Genomic DNA, 12,479 nt, shown 5'->3' with positions numbered 1-12,479 from the left:
AGCTGGTGGAGCAATATAAATATCTCAGGACTGCTAATAATAACTTAAAATTTGATGCCGATATGCAATTGTACATTGGACATTAGGACATTTCTCTCACAATGTGTTTCATGACACTGTAGCTGAAACCCTGAAACCCCTGAAGCTATTGGCACAGCACAATGGGGTATCACAGCTGTAGTTCAGTGTGGATCATTAATACACACAGATCAATTTACGGCCATATTTCACAATCAGCAGGTCTGGACAGTGTAGTCAAAGAGAGAAAGTGGGCTACATGTACATGCTGGATAACCATTATACAATCAAGTCGTTACAAAAAAATCATTAAAACAGGTGAAGGAAAACTTTAGTTTGACAAATATCCTGCACAGTTTTGCAGAACAGAAAACTGAATTGCCCTAAGCTCGCTTGAATTACCTTTATGTAAGAAAATGTACTGTTCAAATAAACGTTAACATTACACAGGTTATTACTTTGGGATCAATATGTTGGACAAAAAAATGCAGCTGTACACATCATCTCCTACTTCTGTCCTACATGTGGTCAAAGAAAAACTTTACTCCTTTCCCAATTCTTTCCTACAGTACATATTCTGGAAATATTCTTCAAAGTAGTGGAAAGAAGTCAAACTGATCATTGCCAAATGCTTTGTAAGTCAAAAAAAAAAAAAGTACAATATTTAAATTATTACCATTTTAGAAACAAGGCACATACAGTAAGTGCTACTACTGCAAAGTAGTAGGCTGTGGGTGCACTCTGTGACCATCTTCAAGCTCAGCTGCTATTTGGGTTCATGTAAGTACAGCAGCACAAAGCGTGAAAGAGCTGGCTCAATGTGAATATAGATGAGAAGGTGTGGTGATAAACACACTATCAATTAGTTACATCACTGGTCTGACAACAACAGCTCAACAAATGATGTAAACAACAAGGGATTAATAAAATATTTCTAAATCTCCAATCAGACAATGCAGATTTATCAATTTATCTACTGTCTGTAGGTGGCTTTGGGGCATTAATGAACTGAAAGAAACTTGTCCCAAAGTGGAAAACAGCTGTCAGAAACAAATACTGTCAAAATCAATTCATAGATAAATGCTGACTGATTTATTGGTGTTATGACTTTGGACACATTAAACATAGTTTGTTGATGCTGACCAAAAAACTTCTGAGTTTAACAAAATTCTATGCACTTTATTCATTTACATTATTTAATTATGTATGCACATTTGCAAGTCTTTTTTTTTTTTACTCTTATGGACAAAATTATCTGGCTGTTGTGCCAGAAATTAACATGGTTCTGTGATGTTTATTCAGTGAAGTCTGAGCTACATTTTCCACCAAAACCCCGCTCTACATTACCTCCATAACATATGAGCGAACAACCCACCTGTTCACTGAGCACTCTGTGTTTGGCACCACAATACCATGCAGCCAGCTCCATGATCAGGAAAATACCATAGGGTTGTGCTGCTTGTGCCAGTCACTGTGCTCAAAAGAAGGTAGTGTTTTGAAAAGACAGCTAGAAAAGATGTTTAGATGCTGATATATCAGAAACTTTTTTGTTTCCTCTGTAAGATGACGTTGCAATCTTTTCATAGTTTCATAATCTTTTTACTTTAGTGTTTTTCAAAATTCCTGTGTGTTGCAGTCAATAAGAAACATATTAGTGTTACAAATATGTCCCAATTTGATGGCTTTACCTTCTACACATAAAGTTTCTAATCCAATATTGGTGTGGTATTATACAGCATTACTAACAGCTGTGTTGGTGAAGGAAGAATAACATACATATTTTAAGTGAGAAAGTGAGATATTCTTTGTGAAAGGTGGATCTTTCAGATAGCTTTGTATTTCTGTCTTATTGAGCTGTTTCTTGGTGAGAGATTATATAGAGAATAATGGATGTGGTTGTTGTGGGGCTCAGAGTAAAGTTTGTTGGCCAAGTAATTGACACTATTCAAGAAGGTCAAGGTCTGTGGGGGTAAAACAACAGTGTACCCAAGGATGAAATTGTGTCTGAATCCTGCATTCTCCATTGTTAGAGCTTTAGTCCTGGTTCATGGTTTTCCTGTGGACATGCATGTCTATGGAGAATGGCTGCATGAAGGTGAATCAGACATGGTGACAGTCATATTTCAGCTGCAGCCAGATTAGACCACATCATAATGATAGCCTGCTCCCCTGCAATCACTGTGTCAGATGTGGATAAAGAAAATGTCAGGTACCAAAGAGATATCAAACACTCAGCACAATGGAGGTTTCCCTCAAAAGCATGAGAAGAATGGCTGTGTGGACGTCAGATACAAAAGGACATGTTGGTTCTGTGTATTGCAATGGGAAAACAGGTGCTCCAAGTCTGGAAAACCTCAACTCAGTACCTGTGTTATCACGATACCAGAATAATGACATTGATACTGACAAACAGCTAAATCTCTCAATACCAATACTGAAACAATAGTACAGGAAAATAACTAAACCAAAAGGAAAAGTAATGGAGTAACAGAACATGGAACTTAAACACAAAACAAAGAAATTAGATTTTGCCAATGTTGGACCAATAGCAAGTAAGTGTCAGCAAACATGCCAAAGAGAGTCACATCCAACAAAACAATAAGTTGGCAGACTTTATTCCCACATATGCTAGGGTTTGATAGGACCTTTCTCTCACAAACAACACACCGGCAGGCATCACAGTTAATGTCACTGAGGTCCATCAAGGGACTTGACTCCTATAACACACATGCTGTGTGTCAAACACAAAAGAGTGGTTGGAGTAAGTAAGTAACAGAGGAAGGAATGAGTCAGGAAGTCTGATTTTACAGGCAATTGTTAAAGCAAGCTTGATAAAGGAGCCAGTGACTGCACACGTTACATTATTACTATAGACCAGCTATTTAAAAATGCAGTGCAACAACAGCATGATTCTGCTGCTGTATCAGACAGTATATCATAGTTCTGAGTACTAACCCATAAGAGGAGAGTAAGTGCACTTACTCTCGAGTCCAGCTCTAAAAAAAAAAAAAATCCATCTGCCCCTTGACAAAATATAACCAACATCAATTAAAACAACAAAACACCAGTAAGAGAGTAAAAACTATATTTCTTTACAATTTCAGACTCCTGCTACTGACACTGGGTGGGAAGACAAGGTGCTCAGACTGTTTGTCAGGGGCCTGGATGAACAATTAAAAGACAAGCTAACTTGCCGAGATGATGAACCCAGCCTTGCCTCTCTCATCACTTTGACTATCCCTGATAACAGGTTGTGGGAGCGGTGGAGAGAAAGGATGGAGGGAGCCAGCCTTCATCGGAGTCAAGCTCAACCACCACTGGCCAAACCCACTCCAAGACTGGTCACATCTCCTCCCCACTCGCTCTTCCACTGGCACCTTCAATGGTGGACCCCGGTGAGCCCATGCCGATGGCAGAAACACCAGGCCCTCTGTCCCCACTGCAACGATTCGGGTTCCCAGCCTGCGACCTGCCCAGGCAAGCTAGAAGAGCCAGTTCTCCAATGAACCTGAGGGTATTGGTAAGCTGAACCACAGATCACTCTTCTTCCCCAAGTCCAACTGCACCATTAACCTCCAGCTGTATAGCCTGTCGCGCCCTGAAAGGGAGGTAATGCAGAAATATATCAGAGTCCCTAGCGTCTGGTATCATCCATCCCTCCTCCTCTCCTCTCAGATCTGGCTTCTTCTTTGTGGCCAAGAAGGACCAGACGTTGCGCCCGTGTATTGATTACCACGGTATCAATGACATTACCATGAAGAACCGTTACCCCCTGCCCTTATTAAGCTCAGCATTTGAGGTCCTGCAGGGGGCAATGGTCTTCACCAAATTGGATCTCCACAACACCTACCACCTTGTCCGCATGCAGGAGGGTGACGTGTGGTACACTGCCTTTAAGACGCTGTTAGGACACTTTGAATATTGGGTCATGCCATTCACCCTAACTAACATCCAGGCTCTTAAAAATGACGTGCTTATTCCCCCCACCCATCGACGATGCACCAGCCTACACGGTCTGCCAGCTTCTGAATGTTCGCCCCCAGTGCAGGGACTTTCAATATTTGGTGGACTGAGAGGGTTATGCTGCTACTGCCTGCTGTTTGGCATTACCTGTATCCTCCCTGCCGGTCCCGGCTCAGAACGCCAGCTCCTATGGATCCCTGCTGTCAGCTGCCCTGGCATTACCTGCCTCCCTGATGGTCATCCCCAGTTTGGGACACCTGCTTCCGTGGACCTCAGCCGCCAGCCGTGTCAATGCTACTGGCCAAGCCCCAGTCGCACCTTTCCAGTTGACTCCAGCCACCAGCTGCCCAGTGTCACCTACAAACCTCAAACGGATTCTGTCATGAACTTGGGCGTGGTCAGGAGCAAACTTCACACAAAACACAGGAGTGAGGGAAAAAGGGGCTTTATTGTACAAAAAACGAAGTTAAACAAGAACTAACACACAAAGCAGGAGTACGTGAAGCATGAACATGAAGACAAAGACAGGGACTCAAGGGGAACAAGGCATGAGGGTCTGGGTCACATACAAGGAGGACTCACAGACCTAGGGGGAAACATGGACACGAAAATCAGGGAAGGCAAGGCATGAAAACACAAGGGCATAAAACATGGAACGGGACAAAGCATTAACAAGGTAACAAGACAAAAAACCTGAATCCAAAAGGAAGCTAGACGAACATGCAAGACATGGTGAGGACACGCACAGAGAAAACCAGAACAACTTAACTTAACTTGGAGAAACAAAAGGGCAATCCAGGACAAAACAGCTGAGTAGGATGTGGCAGAGAGAAGTAGGCAAACAAGGCGTGGACATAGGTATCACAATAGACGAGGTAAGGCAACAGACATGGTACAACAGGCAACCTGGCAAAGACACAGTGACTGAACCAAGGTATTTAAAGTGAGGGACAAAACAAGGCACAGGTGAAAACAATGAACTAATTGGGTCAAAGTAAAGTGAACAGAAATGAAACAAAACTAGATCCTGTCATGATCCTTTTCAAAATAAAATAAACAGGAAGTCCAAAACTGCGGATTATGACAGATTCCTCTAGGTACGAGACGCTTTGAGTTCACCTACCTTACATTATTATTTAAATAAAGACTTGTGTGCTTGGACTTGCGTGTGGGCTCTCCTCCCTCATTCGCAACAGCCTCAAGACTCAATGTTATTTCATATTCATGCAGTTTGAGCTGAAATGAATGTGACAGTTCCACATTAAGTGTTCCATTCCATGTGAAAACATTAATATATCTTTGTTGAATTCATGTCAGCAGACCTTCTTTACTGACACTAAACATTAGCATGGTAAAACATGTTGCCAAGGTAGGACTAAAGAGCACATTTTCTTTTTCCCCACTCTGGATGAACACAGAAATTATTTGTATTTATATCCCTGCCCCATATAACAAATGTGTGGCAACAATTAGTTACTGTCAGTTATGGTCATATACTGTACATTTGGCTCCTGTGTGATGTAATCCATGCTGACTAAAATCTGTTAGAAATAGCAGATGCAAGAATTAATAAGACCGATGATGTGTTTGATGAGTACAAGTGTACAAGTGGTAGATGTGTACTAGTAGTGTGTTACAATAGTTCATCTGAAGAGTTGTTGGTCTCCTGATGGCTTTCAATTTTCTGCTATTATTTTGGCATCCAAACAGGTCTACAAGTATATGTTGGTGTTCTACCAGATAAGAAAAAAAACACTCCTTCACTTACTCTTTTCCATAAAGGACAATTTTTCAATTGAGCTTATAATAACAGAAAATAAAGTACAAGGATGGGCAGGAAAATCTGCAGAGAAAACCCACTTTAAAATACAAGGAAAATTCACTGAAAATTACTAGACAATAATTTTTAATGCAGTGGAGTTAAAAACTTAACCAATCTTATGGTCGGGTTTAAAACAATGGATGTGCACAGGTAAAGTTTAAATCATCCGGCCTCATAATGAGAAATAAATCCAGTCCAAATGGAACTAAAGAAACATATTTCAGCTGCAGCTGTAGCCATTGTTAATATGTACAGTCACCAAGGTTGTAAGGGATGTTATTATCAGAGTTTAGTGGAAAAGACTGTCTGCTTTTGCCAGACTAGTTTACCTGTAAATATGTGGTGCCAGTGTCACTGTGCTCTGCTGTAACATACCAGTGACTGTCCTCATTAAATCCAGTTGGCATTCCCAACTCTGGTTGTTTGAACACAGCACCTCCCACAGCATTGTAATAGCTACCTGTGCTCTTTACTACAAAGTAGTGTAAACAGTAGCTGCACTCACTTGTTCATTAAATTACTTCTCTCATGCTGTGCCTGGCTTGAGACGAGCAGCAAACAACAACTAAAATGAATGCAGTGATATTCTTCAGCAGGCAACTAGGGGAAGATTTCCATGATTTACAGCCTACACAAATAACTGCATTTGCTTATTAACATAAAAGAGCAATGTTGACTTGACTACAATTTGTTTATTTGCCCATGCATATGTCCATCAAGTTACCTTTTAGCTTCTTATTCACTAGCTGCAATACATTTTTACTCATTTTTATTATTTTAAAATCCAAGCACAGTATGTCCTTCAGTCTACATGCAGGAAGAGCTTTAAAGATTCCAGTAATGTTTGTGCAACTACAGGTTTGTCAGAACAACACCACTGCTCTCATCAATAACTGTCTTTCCTGTGTGTTCTTGTCATGCCAACACATTGATGGCAAACATAACAGTGTACACAGATAGGGCCCTCACAGCATTAGCTCTTGAAATCCTGCTGTCTCTATTAAAGAAACATGAAGCATGCCTGTTTCTGTACCTGAAATTGTGTGAAAAATAAATTCTAAAAGGCAGAGCAGGTTGAAGCACTTATTGTATCAACAAATATTCTTTTTCTGAAACATTCTACCTGGTTTTATCACCAGTTTTCTTGGTTGATGATGTCTTTAGATACTTTAACAAAAGGTAAAAAAAAGAAAGACCTGGGACAGTAGGTCTTGATTCACTCTAGTATGAAGCCTGTCTTAAACCATTTGAGGTCCAGATCTTTGATCTGATGTATCCACAGAGGCAAGATGAATGGATGACTGGTGGAAACTGACTTCATGTGAAGGTATGTCAAACCTTCTACAACATCTTTCTTGAAATCGGCAGTCTGTGTGCACAAATTACATGGAAGAGCAGAAGTTCATTTTTCCAGACACATGATGTCTTTTAAATACAAGAGAATTACTTAAAACAAAGCAGCTTGCGTGCAATTATTTTTAGTTGAACTGGCTTTAAAGTAACTTTGAGATCCGTTTACTCTCTGGGGAACAGTGATTGAACAAACACTATTTGAATAAAATGAACTTTGGTACTTGATAGTATACAGATATAGGAATGTAAAGTACCTCTTCTGCATCCCCTGAAGGGTGAAGATGTCGTAATAAAAAGACAATTATCTGTTGCTAAAGAATCTAGCAAGCCTTTACCTCAAAAATGTAAATTCATTTTTATAACAGGAAAATATATATAATATACACGTTAAGTATAAAATACACTGAACAATGCATATTCATATGCATATTCTAACTTAACTAGATTCTTAGAAAAAGGTAACCTCCTTAGGATCCATTTTAGGAAAGATTAGGCTGATGTTGACCTGTCCAGGGTGTACCATTGCCTTTCACCCAAAGAGAGCTGGGATAGGCTCCAGCAGATCCTTGTGACACTGGTTAAGGAATAAGTAGGTATAGGAAATGGATGGATGGATGGATTAGGCTGGTGTTATTCTCTACTTGTACACTAATATATATATACACACACCCACCCACACAGTGGAATCCAATCATATTAATTAACATAAACTGCATTATAAAGGCAATGATTTATTTTCAGACCATTTTCTAACTAAAAGAATTAGTTTATAAGACACAAACTTATTATTAGAGTTTATTTTTATTTTAAGATGATTTTTGGGGCCAGCAGAGTGGATGGAGGGTTAGCACTGTTGCCTCACATGTGAACATGTGTGGAGTTTGCATGTTCTCCCTGTGCTTGTGTGGGTTTTCTCCAGGTACTCTGGTTTCCTCCCACAGTCCAAAAACATGTATGTCAGGTTGATTGGTGACTCTAAATTGCCCATAGGAGTGAGTGTGAGTGTGTGAGGTTGTTTGTCTCTATGTGGCCCTGTGATGGACTGGTGACCTGTCCAGGGTGGACCCCTGCCTTTCACCCAAAGAGAGCTGGGATAGGCTCCAGCAGATCCCTGTGGACCTAAATATGAACAAATAGGTATAGATAATGGATGGATGGATACTTTTTGGGCTCTTTTCATGACTTTATTTGAAGTGTGTCATAGCTAGGCAGACAGAAAACAGGTGCAGCAGAGATAGAGAGAGTGAGACCTTTGACAAAGGATGGTGGTCATACTTAAACCACCACCAACTTAAAATAATGAGTTGAATAAACCAACATGGAGATTTTAAGGAAACAAAACTAAAATATTAGCAGCCGTATCAGCAAGGGTGTATTTTTGCATATGGGGGCAGAAATTTTCATTACATTTTCCTACCAGTAATTGAGCAAACTCGTTTGCTTTATCTTTGGAGTGAAGTCATATTTGATCATTCCAACGTGCCCACCCTGAGGCTATGTCTAAGATGATTAATTTAGGCTGAAATTATGTTTGATTGGCTGAAAAGGAGGGGGGGCTATCTGAAGGCTCACATAACGGCAGTATTTACTCCCAGACATGGAGGAGGAGCTGGCTGTGAATGTGCTGGCAAAGACAAGTTATCAGGGCTGCCTGTCCGTATTTCAAGCATGGATGAAAAGTCAGCTTTTCAGATTTATCTTCCTCACGCCACAGCACACATAATATAATTCTGTACATCTTGTCCTTTATACTGTAGATATGCCACCAAAAATGAAAAAGATAGCAGATGTTTTTTTTTTTCACTATGCAGAATAATAGACCAGTTAGTAAACTAAATAGAGTAACTTCACTACCACACTACTCAAACATACTACTGTAGCTAACAAACATCACCAGTCTTTACACTGTGGAAAATAATGTTAACTCCTGGTACCTATTTTAGCAAACGTTAACTAGCAAGCTAACACTGTCTTCTCTTATGTATAGAGTAATAGTCTTGTTGCAAGCAGTACTAAACATTAAAAAAATAGGTAGAGGTAACAAATTTGCTAATCTTGATGAAGGCTACACAGTCTGGTGCAAATTCCGTGCAGGACTACAAAAATGGGTGAGTATTTTCAGTACTTCAGCCTTGCTGAGTTTTGAGAACATCATACAGTAGGTAATTATATTTTAATATAATATAATATAATATCAGATTTTCCAACAAAGTTGATCAACAGATTTCTAGCATAGCCCAATTTCTGCTATACTACGATTTACTTCTGTGAAAAGTAATTTACATTCATTATAAATCAATTCAAACTGACAGAACAGAGAGAAAACAACATTAAGGTGGCTGGAGTGTTTCATTCCAGACAGCACTGCGATGACGCTGGAAAATAGAACAGCAGTGCATCTTGACACATATCAAATGGCATCAGCATTAACCTTTCAAACTGAGAAAGTGAATTAAATAACTACTGTACCTATGGTATTCAATAAATTAACATAATTTGACTTCAGTCTCATTCATTTGCTAAAACAGCTGAGGACTGCAGTGTTAGCCAACGTTAGACAAGCAGGAGTAAATATTGCATGTGTTTGGGAGTATTCTCAGAAGCATCCATTTACTCTAACATGGAACCAGTATTTACTGCATGAGGACAGTGTCTTAGATATGGGTTTAATGGTTTTTGGAGTGCTGTGGCATACGGGAATAAGTGTCATCCAAACTTAGATATATAGGCTATACTTCACTGTTGGTTTTGGTCTTTCCGTGGCATTTGGAAAAGAAATACTATAGATATATACTAAATATTAACCTGTCATATCTGGTCTAATTCAAATACCCTGCAGTAATCTGTAGTGCTCTGTAGTGATGTGTTCCACGAAATGCTGGAGGCACTCTTGTGCTCAAGTGAATATAAACTGTTCTCTCCAGCAAAGTAAACATTATTATTCATTTGTGGAAACATTATCATGCCAAATGTGACACCAGGGATGAACCCCAGTTCCTACCTACACTTCAACATTTGCTCCATTTAACTTTGAAGGGAATGTATCCCTGAGCTAAAGTTAGACTATGTAAAAATAACAGACTCTACGTCTTTTGAATGAAAAGCTTAATTCATAAGCAATAAAATGGACCCTTGCCCGAGTGAGTGCTCACAAGGGGTTCAACGATACAACATTTCTTCGGGTATAATAAGTAGCTTATAATGTTAGAAAACTTTTGACAGATTGCTGAGTATCCAGTGTCAATCAGACTTAATGACTCTTATTTACATGTTTAGCATGCCACATTAACATTTCACATTTATATATAATTTATAATAGCCCTGTGATGGACTGGTGACCTGTCCAGCGTGTACCCCTGCCTTTCACCCAAAGAGAGCTGGGATAGGCTCCAGCAGATCCCTGTGACCCTAAATAGGAATAAGCAGGTATAGATAATGGATGGATGGAAATTTATATATAAATTTATATATGTATATATATATATATATATATATATATATATACAGTATCTCACAGAAGTGAGTACACCCCTCACATTTTTGTAAATAGTTTATCATATCTTTTCATGTGACAACACTGAAGAAATGACACCCCTAAGTGAAAATGTCCAAATTGGGTCCAAAGTGACAGTATTTTGTGTGACCACCATTATTTTCCAGCACTGCCATAACCCTCTTGGGCATGGAGTTCACCAGAGCTTCACAGGTTGCCACTGGAATCTTCTTCCACTCCTTCATGATGACATCACAGAGCTGGTGGATGTTAGAGACCTTGTGCTCCTCCACCTTCTGTTTGAAGATGCCCCACAGATGCTCAGTAGGGTTTAGGTCTGGAGACATGCTTGGCCAGTCCATCACCTTTTACCCTCAGCTTCTTTAGCAAGGCAGTGGTCATCTTGTAGGTGTGTTTGGGGTCGTTATCATGCTGGAATACTGTCCTGTGGCCCAGTCTCCGAAGGGAGGGGATCATGCTCTGCTTCAGTATGTCACAGTACATGTTGGCATTCATGGTTCCCTCAGTGAACTGTACCTCTCCAGTGCTGGCAGCACTCATGCAGCCCCAGACCATGACACTCCCACCACCATGCTTGACTGTAGGCAAGACACACTTTTCTTTTTACTCCTCACCTGGTTACTGCCAGACACGCTTGACACCATCTGAACCAAATAAGTTTATCTTGGTCTCATCAGACCACAGGACGCGGTTCCAGTAATCCATGTCCTTAGTCTGCTTGTCTTCAGCAAACTGCTTCCTTCTGGGACGACAGCCATGCAGACCAATTTCATGCAGTGTGCGGCGTATGGTCTGAGCACTGACAGGCTGACCCCCCACCCCTTGAACCTCTGCAGCAATGCTGGCAGCACTCATACGTCTATTTCCCAAAGACAACCTCTGGATATGACACTGAGCACGTGCACTCAACTTCTTTGGTCGACCATGGCGAGGCCTGTTCTGAGTGGAACCTGTCCTGTTAAACCGCTGTATGGTCTTGGCCACCGTGCTGCAGCTCAGTTTCTGGGTCTTGGCAATCTTCTTATAGCCTAGGCCTCTTTATGCAGAGCAACAATTCATTTTTTCAGATCCTCTGAGAGTTCTCTGCCATGAGGTGCCATGTTGAACTTCCAGTGACCAGTATGAGAGACTGAGAGCAATAACACCAAATTTAACACACCTGCCCCCCATTCACACCTGAGACCTTGTAACACTAACGAGTCACATGACACTGGGGAGGGAAAATGGCTAATTGGGCCCAATTTGGACATTTTCACTTAAGGGTGTACTCACTTTTGTTGCCAGCGGTTTAGACATTAATGGCTGTGTGTTGAGTTATTTTGAGTAGACAGCACATTTACACTGTTATACAAGCTGTACACTCACTACTTTACATTGTAGCAAAGTGTCATTTCTTCAGTGTTGTCACATGAAAAGATATGATAAACTATTTACAAAAATGTGAGGGGTGTACTCACTTCTGTGAGATACTGTATATATATATTTCTGGTTCTTGCTTGTATGCATGCTCAAAAACTATCTCACTACTACGTGACAATTTTGTGTGACCTATGCTTTTAATGACAGTTACAAATAATTAGCTACATGCTGCAGCTTTTGCAAGTTCTCCTTTCAGATATGGTCAGGTTTTTAAAAAAATACAGAACAAAGCCTTACTTGCTTTTCTGGTGGTTTAAAAAGTCTGGTTGGTCCAAGTGGTGCATATTTTTCTTTTCCCTGAACATGAGCCCATAAACTTTGCTTTCCTGGACATGCCCTATGGTAACGGCCTGCCCTCACTGATTAAAGGTCCTCAAATGACAGTGGAGG

Source organism: Mastacembelus armatus, chromosome 11 (assembly GCF_900324485.2).
Source record: "Mastacembelus armatus chromosome 11, fMasArm1.2, whole genome shotgun sequence".
Taxonomy (NCBI): Eukaryota; Metazoa; Chordata; class Actinopteri; order Synbranchiformes; family Mastacembelidae; genus Mastacembelus; species Mastacembelus armatus.
This window is presented reverse-complemented; position numbering follows the sequence as displayed.